General features: G+C 46.2%; 1 protein-coding gene across 2 annotated transcripts in view; it reads left to right on the top strand.

Moving 5' to 3' along the window:
• The window catches only part of LOC138573535 (lysine-specific demethylase 4B-like), a 2,173,569-nt gene that overhangs the window by 2,044,866 nt on the left and 114,081 nt on the right, over window positions 1-14,622 (top strand). The window lies entirely within an intron of this gene.

Raw genomic sequence — 14,622 nt, 5'->3', positions numbered from 1 at the left:
AATTATTGTATGTGCCCAATGGTTGTTTCAATAACGCAAGAGCTATACATAAAAGAGGAGAGAAGGGGTGGTGCGGGGGGGGTGGGGCTAGGTTAAGACGAACAAGGCAATGAGTCCATCATACGTGCCCGACAGCGTTTTCTTTTTTAAAGAACACAAGTGAGAAGTAGAGTGGAATGAGAGGTAGAGAGGCAGAGTGCTAGGCCAAGAGTTAAGGTTCAGATATTAGAGGAGGCATTAGTAAGTTCCGGCATCCCTCACGCGATCTACAAAGCAGTGAGGAGGTCCAGGAGCCAAGTTAATCTGAGAACAGGGGGTACCAGTCAGTCACTGCAATGTTTGAGCACAAAAGGTTGGGGGGCTCCTGGCCACAGGCCTTTTAAGAGGGCCTTTGGGAGCGAGGTCGGCTGCGCCATCCGGCTCCAGTCCTGGCAGCAACAATATGCGCTTCCCAGCCAATGGCGCTGCTCTGCAGGAGCAGGCTGGGAAGCGCAACTGGAAACGGCAGGGTTGGTCAGGGTGGCAGCCATGATGGTGTGGAGCTCCTGCTCCAAGGCGCCACGTCGAGATAATTTGACCGGTTAATGGATAATCCTGTTCAATCATTCTGTTTGTATCGTGATGTCTTCTTGTTGGGCTGATTTCATTCTCCTTTTCTTTCACCTGAAATGGAAAGTTGTTGCACAAACTCTTTTAACATCACCGTCAACACTCTCTTCTGCCATTTTCTTGACCATTGCAAGCGGTCACAATACTTAAATGCTCCCCTGTGTTTAGGTGCCTCAAGGTTACAAAACATTTTAAATTTCTTTCTTTTTAAGAACGTTTCTCATTAAATTCATCATTTCGAGTCCTGTCATTAAGAGGGAATGATGGGAACGTGTTTGGAATATGTCAGTATCAGTAACCATCCAAAGTCCTAACACAAAGCATTCCTATGGTAAAACAACAATTTTTGTAGAGATAGTATTATTTAGAAGGTTTTTGCAAAATAGATATTATAGTTAATGGTGCAGAGGAGAAAACATCAACCCTGTCATATGGGTTGTCTATGAAGTAATAAGAGAATACGTTTCCTATTTGGGAACTAGCGTCCCCTGCACACTTTCTAGGGTTCAAATATAAGCCAAACTGTTAAGAAAACAACTGGTCCCTTCTACAGAGGGCACCAATTGTCTATTAATAAGGATTTATAACATTTAGTTATGTTTTGTACAATTGTCAACAAATGATTTTCTTCAATAGTAATTACAAATATTTACAGATCACAATTAAATCAATAATTCCGAAAGAATTTTTTATTCATATGGCCCAACGCGTTTCGAGAAATTCTCTTAATCAGGGGGTACAATCATTGTTTTCTACAAAGAAACTTAAACAAAAATAGATCAATTTTCTTGATTCAGAGTAATTCATATTAATTCTGATTTTCAATTCAAATATCTAAATCAGAATCTTAAGGAAGTTCATAATGTTCTGTTCCAAAAAAAAATATAAATTCACTAGTATGATTCCATCATGTTATGTTTTCAAAACAGATTGTTTTTATCACTCAAAATTTACATCAATTTCATTTTTAAACCTGTTCATCTTTGTGATACATTTTGCTTTACATTAGCCAACATATTTCCTAGTCATGAGTATTCATAGTCTGACAACTATAAAGAAAGAGTTTCCTAAATAAATAGTTTGTTGAAAGAAAATAGTGCTAACCTTCTCCAGCATTGGATCTTTCATATATTCAGATGCCTGAATATTCCCCGGTGTCAGACTGGGAATCCTCAGTGATAAAAATAATTATTAAAAATGTTTAATACACACACATTGCTACATAGAAATGCATGTACATAGTCCATTATGGCCAATGAGCCATCCTATTGTGTAGTCCCTCCACCTCCTTTGGTCCTTTATGACCCCAACCAAAGAGGTGGTAGAGCTTAAGCTACGCCCCAGGCAGCCATCTTCAGATTTATCACCGCAGTCTAATTGACACAGGGAATCCTCAAGCTCTCTAAGCTTTTTTGATTTTTCTTCTATTTTCACAGTAGTTTATATTTTTGATATACTCTACCACATTCCCTGGCTAGGGGCTATCTACACTGGTTTTTGGGGTTTCAAAAAACGTTTTTTTTAACCCAGAATTCGTCGAGTGAACTTCCTCTTCAGATGGCTGAACTTCAGGCTAGCAAGAAGCCTTCCTTATTCAGGGATTGCACGAGGTGCAGGAGAAAGGTGGTTTACATGAAAGACCCCCATGATCATTGTATATACTGTCTATATCCTCATGACATCCAAGTCTTTTTCAACTAAGACCCTACAAGACAGACATAGAAGACATCTTCTGCATTTGGAAGCCAAGGGACTTTCTTCTGACGAGGAATCTGCGAAGACAGCCCCTGTTCACTCCAGAAAATCATCTGAGAGGCAAGCTTCTAAAAGAAGGGCCTCTTCAGTGGAAAGGAGTTCCTCTCCCACTCCCAAGAGTAAGAGGAAGTTGGAAATTATACCTTTCCTACCTCTCCTAGACTCTACAAGCCATAAGATGAAGCATTCTACGGCATAAACTACCTCCAAAGGTAAGCAGGAGTTTGCAAAAAAACGGGGGTTGGGTGGTAGGGGGTGTTGTCCACGGAGAAGCAGTCTACGAGCGGCTGTAAAGATAGAGACCCGTCGTCCACCAAGCCTTCGACGAAACCCTCATTGACAACCAACACGCGACAAAATGCATCGTCCACGACTAAGTCCTTGTCGGCGAGTTTATCATCTACGAAGCAATCGTCGACGAAGGAAGCTCATCATTCGTCCACGAAGCACTCGTAAACGAGACATTTGTCTACAAAGCACTCGCCAATGGATAAGCTACCGTCCACAAAAGTCCACACACTTGTCGACGGATAAGAGCAAGCTACCGTCCACGAAATCTTCGTCCACGGACCCGCTGTCGAAGAGGCCGTTGTTGACTAAATTTTTTCGACCACGGCTCCGTCGACGGCGCCACAAGCTTCTTTACCGACAGAAGAATTAGGGCCCAAAACGCCCTTCGCTGACGCCACTGTTACGCATCCAATGAAGACAGTCTTCCTGAGTCTATCGAAGCGCCGCCTCCGTTTGTATATGCTCTTGAACCACAGGGAACACAATTATCTCCCTTAGGAGAAATGCCAGGGCTACCTGACGTCATCCTGCAGGAGGAGTTTTCAGACACTGAGTTTGTTGAAGAACAGCATTGTCTTACACCTAAGGAACACAGCCCTCCTTGGCAACCTACTACAGAGGTGCCTGCTGATCCTTATGATCCTGTGCTCCTGTTATCTAGGCAAAGGATCATTGAGGAGTTCAACAGATGTCAAAATGAAAAAAGCAAGTCAGCTGTACCGAGGGAGCCAAACCTCCCGCAGAGGGATTTTTCACCTTGACAAAGCACGCCAAGGCATTCGCCTTTCAGGAGTAGGCCACAGAAAAGAGTGCGTTCACCTGAGCCGCCGCGCAGGTCTAGGAGCAGGACACTCGGTGCTTCACTGACAAGGGTCCCTTCTCCAGCATCGTCACATAGGACAAGATCTCCAGCTAGGGATCCAACGATTGTACCATCCTCTGCTTCAGTCTCAGACTGGCAGGAAGATCCTTTCAGAGAATTTTCTGAACCGGAAGAAGGCGAGATCACGCAAGAGACTGATACTAGCGAATGGGACGATTACATTGGAGAAAAGCCCAGAAAGAAAGATTCTCTGGGTGGCTCTTCACCACCGGATGATCTAGTTTCTTTTCATACTATCATCGGCAGCCGCAGAATTGTTCCAGTTACAGGTCAAATCGGAGGAGAAGTTGTCGGTGCTTTACGAGCACAGGGACAAATGTAAGAGAATTGTTACTACCATTCCTCTCCTCGACACCATCTGGGAGTCCAGATCCAAGATATTGGCCACATCCTTATCCACTCCGGCTCTAGTTTCCAGGCCTGAGAAAAAAAATACAAGGCTCCTGAGTCTGCACCTCTTTGTCTACGAGGTCATACAAAACTGGACTTGGTCATCACAGTAGCAGCTAGGAAAAAGTTGACCAATCCAGCATCACCTCTATCAGCCCCACCGGACAAGGACGGTCACAAACTAGAGGCTATGGGCACGAAAGTGTCCGCATCAGCATTGCTTACCATTAGAGCGGGCAAAGCGCTGGCCATGACGGCGAGATTTGACCGCGAGCTTTGGCTTCGCATGTCCAAGCTGGCCAAACAACTACATGTAGAACTCCAGGAAGAAGCCAGGTTGATTATCGCCGATGGGGAAGCAGCTTCGGATCACATGATTGACGCAGCAGTCGATGTGGCGGAGTCAGGTTTCCGGCAGATGGCCCACGGCACAGTGCTGAGAAGACAAGCCTGGATGAAGGCTACCCATTTCAGACCCGAGGTCCAAGTTCAGATATTGGACATGCCCTTTGATGGTCAAGAACTCTTCGGGAAAAAGATCGATGACCACCTCAAGGGAATCGAGACAGACACGGACACGGCACGTGCCATCAGTTCTTTAAAAGATAAATATAAGGATCACTGGTCCTTTTGTTCTTTTCAAGGTTCATCCTCCAAGTACAGAGGTTTTAGCCATTCCTCCTATGGTCAGAAGTTGCAAGGTAACTCATACCAGGACACCAAGTACCAGTCTTCTAACATATACGCCCAGAGAGGGAGGTGGGGCTCCGCTCAAGGGAAGTCATAGAACAAACACATCGGACAAATGGGTGTTACAGGCGGTCCGCGAGGGACACCTTTAGAATTCCTCGACCAGCCCCCTTCCCTGCTTCCAATTCCACGCAGGGTGCATATGTTAAAACAAGTCATGTCCGAAATGGTTTCTACTCCCGTTTCTTCCTCATCAAAAAGAAGAATGGTCAATGGAGACCCATCTTGGACCTGAGACCGCTCAACAAATATATCAAATGCATCAAATTCAAGATGATAACTTTGCAAGGAGTGCTCCCTTTGTTAAACATGAACGATTTTTTAGCCACTCTAGACTTGGAGGACGCATACTTCCACGTACCGATCTACACAGCACACAGAAAATGCCTCAGGTTCACTGTAGGAGATCTTCATTTTCAATTTCGAGTGCTGCCGTTCGGCCTGAGAGGACAGGAACAGAAGTCTTTCCATATTTGGACTACTGGTTGATAAGAGCAAGTTCCGCCACAAGCACGTGCTTGGCAGTGTCAAAGACGACAACTCTTCTAAAAAGGTTAGGTTTCTCCATAAACAACGCGAAGACCTGCCCAGTTCCCAGCAAGACAGTTTCTTTCCTGGGAGCCAAATTCGATACCAACATTCCCACGGTGAGACCGTCGGCAAAAAGAGCAGCAGCAATTCTCTGCTTGACCTCGTGCTTCTTAGTGAGAGAGAACATCGGTGCGCTCTTACATATCCCTCCTGGGCATGATGTCTCATGTATATTCCTCATACCAAATTGCAGGCTTCGCATGAGGCCCGTCCAGGAGGCGCTGGACCACCAATGGAAACAAGCTCTCGGCTCTTGGGAGGACATCGTCCAGATTCCAACAATGCTGCACAAGGCTCTTCTATGGTGGAACGCCCTGCAGAACCTTTTACAAGGGATGCCGTTTCAGGCACCAATGTCGACCCTTCTTATTGAGGACAGACGCATCTCTTTTCTGGCTGGGGCACCCATCTTGCAGACCTACAAACCAAGGGCTCTTGGTCAGCCCAGGAGTCCCAACTCCACATCAACGTGTTGGAACTCAGGGCCATATGGTGGGCACTGAAAGCTTTCCTTCCTGTGGTAGCGGGGCAGGTACTCACTGTCGAGACAGACAACACGACCTCCATGCACTTCACAAACAAGCAAGGAGGCACGAGGTCAGAGAGCTTGTCTCAAGAAGCTCAGCTGCTATGGGCATGGGCCTTGCATCACAGAGTGCAAATCAAGGCGGAACATCTTCCGGGAGTGGACAATGTCCTAGCGGACAAACTGAGCAGGGACTACACGTCTTCTCACGAGTGGGAGCTGGACTAAAAGGAAGCTCAACGGATCTTCTCCTTTATGGGGCCATCCACATCTCAATCTTTTTGCCATCAGGGCCAACAAGAAATGCAGAATGTTCGACTCCAGGTACCCAGAGTGTCAGTCAGTAGGAGACACTTTCTCAGTGGATTGGATGGGGAAATTCCTATATGCCTTTCCCCCTTCCCCTCATTTCCAGGATACTACGCAGACTGAAGGAACAGAAGTGTTTGATGATCCTAATTGCACCGGACTGGGCACGGCAGGTCTGGTACTCGACCCTTCAGCACCTATACCGATGGCCCCCGATTCGCCTCAAAGCAGATCAGTATCTATTGACGCAACAGAACCGCAAGGTTCTCCACCACGACCCAGAAAGTCTATCTCTCAAGGCTTGGTTCCTGAGCAGCGTAAGCTGATGAATCTCACTCTGCCTGCGGAATGCTGGGATATAATCAGAGCCTCAAGGGCCCCTTCTACACGCATCACCTACACTAGGAAATGGACTTGTTTTTCCAAGTGGTGTGAGACGTATGTTATTGATCCTCTCACTGCTTCGGTTGAGCAAGTACTTCCTTACTTCTTACACTTAGCAAAAGCAGGACTTTCACTGTCTTCGATCAAGGTCCACCTATCAGCCATTGCAGCATACACGACGATCCCGGAGACGCAGTCCCTACTCTCCCTTCCAGCCGTCAAGGTCTTCCTTAAAGGACTTTTGCGTACATACCCGCCTACTCCGGTTCCAACCTGGAGCTGGAACACTGTGCTAACAGCCCTCATGGAGCCTCCTTACGAGCCCATCCACAGGTGTGACATAAAATTCTTGTCATGGAAAACGGCTTTCTTGATAGCCATCACTTCGGCCAGGAGGATCAGTGAATTACAAGCCTCATCTTCTGAACCCCCTTTCACGCTGTTCCACAAGGACTGTGCCATTTTAAGACCACACCCTAAGTTCCTTCCGAAGGTAGTATCGGATATGACACTCACAGAACGCATTGTCCAGCCAACTTTCTTCCAGAACCACTCTTCGGAAGCAGAACGAACATTGCATTCTCTGGACATAGCAAGAGTATTAAAGTTTTATTTGCAAAGGACTAGGGAGTTCCGTTCTTCAAATAGACTGTTCATCGCCTTCTCTGGCCACACAAAGGGCCAGCATATTTCCAAACAAGGTCTGGCAGGATGGGTTTCTTCTTGCATCACCCACAGCCATCAAACAAAAGGCGACCCCCTTCCCAAACCACCCTTAGCGCACTCTACCAGAGGGAGAGCGGCGTCAACAGCGTTCCACGCAGGGGTGTCTTTGAAGGACATATGCAGAGCCGCCACGTGGAGCACTCTGCACTCGTTTGCTAAACAATACTGTGTGGCTGAAGATACCAACAAACAAACTGCTGTTGGACAGGCAGTGCTGCGCCACCTCTTTGCATAAGGTAGGACCAGCCTCCTTTTCCCACCTTTCCCTGAGTATGTAACAGTTGTGTTGCTGCATGTTAAAGGTCTGATCAGAGATATGTTTTCTGTATTATGCATATATGTATATGATGGTGGCATGTTTTTAACTGCTTGGTATTCTATTCAAGCATCTGAATCTATGAAAGATCCAATGTTGGAGAAATCTTAGTTACTTACCTGTAAATGTATTTCTCCAGCATTGGTATCTTTCATAGATTTACATGCACCCACCCGCCTCGCCAGAGAGGCTGCTCCTACGCTCATCTTCCATCATACTGTAATTCCTATGGTTCAAAATCTGAAAATGCTTGCCTTGGGCCGAGCTTAAGCTCTGCCACCTCATTGGTTGAGGTCATAAAGGACCAAAGTGAGGTGGAGGGACTACACAATAGGATGGCTCACAGGCCATAATGTACTATGTACATACATTTCTATGTAGCAATGTGTGTATAGTAAAACATTTTAATAATTATTTTTATCACAGAGGATTCACAATCTGATGACGGGGAATATTTAAGCATGTGAATCTATAAAAGATACCAATGCTGGAGAAATACAGTTACAGGTACGTAACTAAGACTTGATCATGGTCTAAAGGACTTTTAGTAGTCTGAGGTATTTCCTTAATATCACGATGTATCTGTATGTGTAGAAAGAATCTACTGTGAGAAACCATTTGTGGATTTTGTTGCATTCACATACATCCAGTCTGTTGTGCAATCAGTTTCTTACCCATAAATAATGGATCTGTAGCCAGTTTTTCAAGAGCTTAAATCAACGTGATGCAGAAGTGCTGGCTGTGCATCTGTAGATAAACAGACTAGGTTTTAAAAATGATCCAAAGGCTGAATGTCCCTACATGAAGGAAATAAATCACTGACTGTACTTGCTTCAACATCCTTTAAGTTGTAGGCAACAATTAGCTTGAAGCTTGTCAAATCGGCTTGCTAGTCATGAAATGAACAGTATTTATATCATCCAGTGACTATACCTGAGACAGTAGGCACCAATTAGCTTGAAGCATGTTGAATCGGCTGCAGCTAATAAAGTAACTTGACAGTATACTTCCTGGAGGGATGTATTCAGTGAGGCTAGCTCATCATGATTCAAAGCATTGTGAGCCAATAGGTATGAATTGGCTTGCACTGTGTCTAGGCAAGCACAAAGCATGTATTTATTTTATTAGCTAGAGGAATTCGAAAATTCTGGAAAATTGTTGACTATGGCTACGATCGCACTGAATCAGATTGAGCCACTGGATGACATACTTCCTGTTTCCTACCAGCATTCTATGAATCGGGAGTGGTTGAGAGCAGAGAGAGTGGGAGAGTGATTGCTGCTAGCTGTTAGAGACAGGGAGAGAAACAGGGGAGCTAGAGCAGGGCTCGAAATTAAGGTTGCATAAGCAGGAGCTAAAAGCAGTTCTCCAGCATTGGATCTTTCATGGATTCACATGCTGTGAATATTCCCTGTCGTCAGGTTGGGAAACCCCGGGAACTTTGAATTAGTAGTTTTCCTATGGAAAAAACATTGACACCTTGAGTGTCCCATCAACGTCATTGTGGGTGCTTTACCAATGGGACGTCGAGTCTATAGCTCCTCCCCAACAGCTTCCCTTCAGATTTCAACCATCTTCCGAGCTGTTGGGAATTCCTCGCGTTTCTCTGCTGAGAGAAAATTACATTTCTTCAAGAAAATCTTTTTTCTTCACATTTCTTCTGTCACCTCTTCCGTTGGCAAATTACATTGATTTCCAGTTACACCATGGAAACTTCAGGACCAAAGAAGTCCTTATTTCGGCCATGTGAAAACTGCAGCCTAAAGAATGTTTACGAGGGAGACAGGCACACAGAGTGCCTTTACTGTCTGTACCTGAACCATTTGGCGGATGGCTGCGACATCTGGCAAGGGTTCTCACAGAAGACCCTCAAGGAAAGGAACCAACGCCTTATCTGCAGGCTCAATGAAGGGGCCTATCTGGCGTTGGAGGTTGGCTCGTGACGGAGTCACGATAAGGCCAAGCATGCTTTGTCTGTGAAGAGACCACTATCCAGTGGTGAAAAGTCTCATGTAGGCTCTAAATACTCTCCCAAATGTACTTTGTCAATGTCGTGGTCGGACAAAACACTAGAGAAGGGCTCACACCCTTCCTCAAAATCCGGGGACTCATCCCGAAAATCTTCTTCTTTAGACAGACAAACATAAGAGCAAACCAGCTACGACATCCTCCTCAAACTCGTCATTGAAGAAATCTGCCTCGACGAGCAGCAAAAGACACCACACTTCAGAGTCACAGAGATCTTCCTCCGGCCATGAGTCCTCGTCAAGGCACCAGTCATCGACCAAATCGTTGTCAAAGCCGCCGTCAACACCATCGACGACAGCCTCGACCACAACATCGACAGCTTTTTCATCTGCATCTACGGCTCGTCTCCAGTCGACAACCACTTTGACAATGACTACTTCGTCGACCACTACCTTGACGGCGACCACTCCGTCGACGTCAAAGAAAAAAATCACTGACTAAAAAGTGGACATGTCCGTCGACCATCAAGTTGGAAGCCTCAGAATTAAAAGGCAATGTATTGTCCCCTAGAGGTATATCAAAAACCCCATCTGGGACCACGATGCTGCAAGACCAGACTTCCCTGGAAAATTCTGAAAAACTGAATACCCAGTTATGCCAGAAGACATTCTGCCGCACGAGATCATGTCGGATTTCGAACCTCTGCCATACGAACGCCAGGGCGTGTTTGAATCGGATCCTGAAGGACCATCTGATGCTCCCATTCAGGAATCTGCTACAGTGGTAGACATGCCTTTAAGGTCTCACACACCTTCTCTACCTTCAACATCGGCAGGAATAGGAGGTATGCAAACACAATAGGTCCTTACCACACTACAAACTCTACTAGGACAACTTGATGCCAGACTTCCTCTGCCTCAAGCTCCGACACTCTACCCTTGTGGAGATTCACAGGTTACCCCTCAACAAAGGGTGGCAACCTACTCCTCTCGAGACCAGGGCTCTCGTCCTAGAATGCAAACTCCTCCAAGACCTCCACCTCAACGCACATTGAGTCTTCGTAGAAGGGATCAAGAAGAGGGTGAATTGGCCGACACAGACCAGGACACAGATCCAAGGGACACCACTTCCGCCGCCTGCTCTCCAAGGAGAACTGACACATGGGACACAGATCAACCCCCGAGATGCCCTGGATAGCCCGGCTCAGCAGTCACCCCTGGATGACTTTGGAGCCTTTCACTCCATGATGTCAAAAGCATGCCAATAGTTTGGCCTAATTGTGGAGGAAGAGAAGAAGTATGGTTTCCTCTTCGGTCATATGGGAAAAAGAAAGAAAAGTATTTTCCATACCCATTCTGGATCATGTGTGGCAGGAGGGCCTCATTACCATGAAACATCCCTTTACGGAGCCTGCAGTGAAAGGAATTTGGAAAAGTAGTTTAAGGCTCCAGATTCCACTCCAAAATGCCCCGATTAACAACCTGCTCCGGAGTCAGTGGTCTCAGCTGCAGCAAGGCAAAGGCTCGAACACAGCACAAGTGTGCCACTCTTCCGAACAACAATGTAAAAATTGATGCCTTAGAGAAGAAGGTTCTCACAATTGGAGCGACAACTGTAAAAGCAGCCAATGCCTTGGCTATAGTCGCTCGATATGATTGAGAGATGTGGCACCGTTTGGCCCCTTCATTCGAACACCTGCCGGAACAACAGAGAAAGTAGGCTATGCTGTTGGCACGAGAAGGAGAAGAGGCATCAAATCACAGCATCAATATAGCGGTAGACCTGTCTGAAACTGGTTTTAAACAAATCAGCAAAAGAGTAGTCCTCAGACGCCAGGCGTGGCTGCGCTGCACAGACCTTCGCCAAGAAGTACAGCACAAAGTGGTAGATATGCCATGCGAAGGGAAAATCTATTCAGCGACAAAATAGATGAAGCCTTTAAAGCCATGAAGGCTGACTCGGACACGGCCAGATCTCTCACTACCCTGAAAAACAGGAGGTCCTTTCGCTCCTTTCGAGGAGTTTCAGGCAACACCAGATTCTCAGACTCCAGAGACAGCAAGGGCTACAGTAGACCCGGATATTATTCTCAGGACTACAAGCGCAATTACCAATCCTCTCAGCGCAGTAGAGAACACCAGGGCCAAAGAAAGCGCATATCTTCCACCTCCCAGAGATGTCGGCACAGTAAGGCATAACAATGACTGCCGCAAGGCCAGTCAAGTGGGGGGAAATGTGGCGTTCATCATCAACGAGTGGCGAACAATAACGACAGACAAGTGGGTGCTAGATGCTATCCAGTACGGCCACTTGTTGGAGTTCAAGCACCGACAATTCCCCATCCCCCCAAAAAAGGGATCTCTCCCGCACCAACATATCTTACGGCACGAGATAAGGTATTTTGTAGTAAAAAAACAGGTGGCAAGTGGCGCACTATTTTGGTCTAAGGCTACTAAACAAAAACATCAAAAAAATAAAATTCAAAATGGTAACGCTCTAAGAGGTAATAAGAGCTGTACAGCCACAGGAGTTCCTTGCATCCCTAGACCTCAAGTATGCATACTTCCATGTATCAATACACCCAAGACACCGAAAATACCTCAGGTTCCTAGTGGGCGAATACCATTATCAATTTCAGGTTCTACCATTAGGCCTAAAATCGGCACCCAGAACATTCACGAAGTGCCTGGCACCAGTAGCATCCTTCCTCCTAAAGCAGGGTCACCACGTTTACCCGTACTTCAATGATTGGTTAATTCGAGGATCGACATACCAATAAGCCTTATCATGTCTCAACCAAACAGACACTACTCCAACAGTTGGGCTTTACAATCAACTGCAAAATCCTGTACAGTTCCCTCAAAGAGCTTGGTTTACCTAGGGGCACAATTCCTTACAAGCCAAAACATTGTCAAGCCCTCTGCAGAAAGTCAAGAGATTGGTCTCTAGCAAGCTTATTTGCACCAAACAAGCTAGTCACAGTCCGCTCATACATGGCTCTCTGTGGAACCATGACCTCTTGCATTCTGCTGATCCCCCAATGTTGACTTCACATGCGGCCAGTGAAAATGTTTCTAGCGACCAGATGGTCCCAAACAAGGGGTTCCTGGTCAGACAAGGTAAACATCTCCCGGGCACTGTCAAGACACTCTGAAATGGTGGACACACCCCTTTAACATCACAAAAGGAATGCCACTTATAGATGCTCATTTCCAACTCAACATTGTGACCGATGCCTCCCAAGTGGAATTAGGTGCGCATTTAGACCAACACCAGGTCAAAGGCCTCTGGTCTCCCGAAGAAACCTTACTACACATCAATGTACTGGATTGGCAAGCAATGCACTGGGCTTTCAAATCCTTCCTTCCTCTAATCCAGAATTTGGTGGTACGTGTTGTCACCAACAATACGACCAGGATGTTTTACATATGGCAGCAAGGCCGGACACACTCAGACGCCTTACCCCAGGAAGCGCAGACCATCTGGCATTGGGCCATCCGGCACAACATTCTAATTCTGATCTTCCACTTACCCGGGATGCAGAACAAGCAGGCAGATACCCTCAGGAGAGACACCTCGCAGACACACGAGTGGGAACTGTGCAACATCCAGATAGCCAAAATCTTCTCAAAATGGGGTCATCCCTCTCTGGATCTCTTCGCCACCAACAACAATCAATGCCGGAAATTCGCCAGCTAAATTCTGCATCTAGACTCTCGGGGGGACGCATTTTCGTTCCCTTGGATTGGGGTGTTTGCCTACGCGTTTCCTCAGTTTCCCCTCATAAGGAAAACCATACAGATATGCAAGGGCCCTTGCAAGATAATCTTGGTAGCCCCGTACTGGCCCAGGCAGACCTGGTTTTCCGATCTACTTCAGTGGGCAGTTGACATGCCAATTCATCTAGGGTCCCAAGCCAATCTTCTGTCCCATAACAACGGGATGATCTTTCATCATAACCCAGGCTCTCTCAAGTTAACAGCGTGGCTCCTGGCCTCTCCGAATTCTGTCATCTGAATATCCCTAAAGACTGCTGGCGCATCCTAGCCGGAACTAGAGCTCCAGCCACCAACACCTCCTATAGCCGAAAATGGAAAAGATTTTGTTCAATGTGTGCACAGCAACCTGACCTGCAACTGCTAGCAGTAACACCTCATCAGCTCCTTCCTTATCTGCTGAAATTAGCTACAGAAGGTTTGCAGTCTCTTCCATCAAAGTGCATTTACCAGCAATCTCCAGATTTACACGGAAAAGAAGATCTTTCCTGCTGTACAATGACAGGGTAATCAAACATTTCTTAAAGGGCCTTTTCCGCACCTTTCGACCACAAAAAAGTATTCCACCAGTATGAAGCCTGAACCTAGTCTTGCAGGTCTGATAAAGCCTCCATTTGAACCGATGTCTAAAACATCAAGTTTCTAACTTGGAAGGTGGCTTTATTGGTGGCCATTGCGTCGTGTAGACCTGTTTCGGAGCTCAAAGCCTTGGTTATTGATCCTCCATACCTGTGCTTCATGAGAGACAAGGTAGTTATCTCCACTAACCCGCATTTCATTCCTATAGTACCATCTGAATTTTATTAAAATGCTAACATTACTCTACCTATATGTTTTCCAAATGCCACTTCACCAGCAGAAAAGGCTTTCTCTGGATGTCAAAAGGGCATTGAAGTATTACTTGGATCGCACAAAACCTTTCAGATTCTCTAGGCATCTCTTTGTAGCCTTTGGGCCATCCAACAAAGGAAAGTCCATCTTCAAACAGGGCATTTCAAGATGGGTTTCATCTACAATATCCTTCTGCCACTCTAAAGGCAACAGGCCATTACAATCGGCCCATAGAGTGCACTCCACTCGGGCTACAGCGGCCTCGGCGGCTCTCTGGTCTGGTGTTCCCATAGAGACATTTGCCAAATGGCAACATGGGCGGTGCCCCACACGTTCACCAGGTACTACCAGGGTTGGATTGGCCCCTCAGTCCGTGGCCGGGCTGAAATCGTCCCTGGGGAGTGGGGGCCTGTTTTTGGCCATGCCTGGGCCGGTTTGGACAAAAAATAAAAAAATTTAAAAAAGAAATTTTGAAAAACATAATATTTTTTTAAATAAAAAAAATGCCTGCAACAGC

Source organism: Ambystoma mexicanum, chromosome 1p (genome assembly GCF_040938575.1).
Source record: "Ambystoma mexicanum isolate Mex_15411 chromosome 1p, UKY_AmexF1_1, whole genome shotgun sequence".
Taxonomy (NCBI): Eukaryota; Metazoa; Chordata; class Amphibia; order Caudata; family Ambystomatidae; genus Ambystoma; species Ambystoma mexicanum.
The sequence above is the reverse complement of the archived record's forward strand: the minus strand, read 5'-3'. Positions and strand labels throughout refer to the sequence as shown.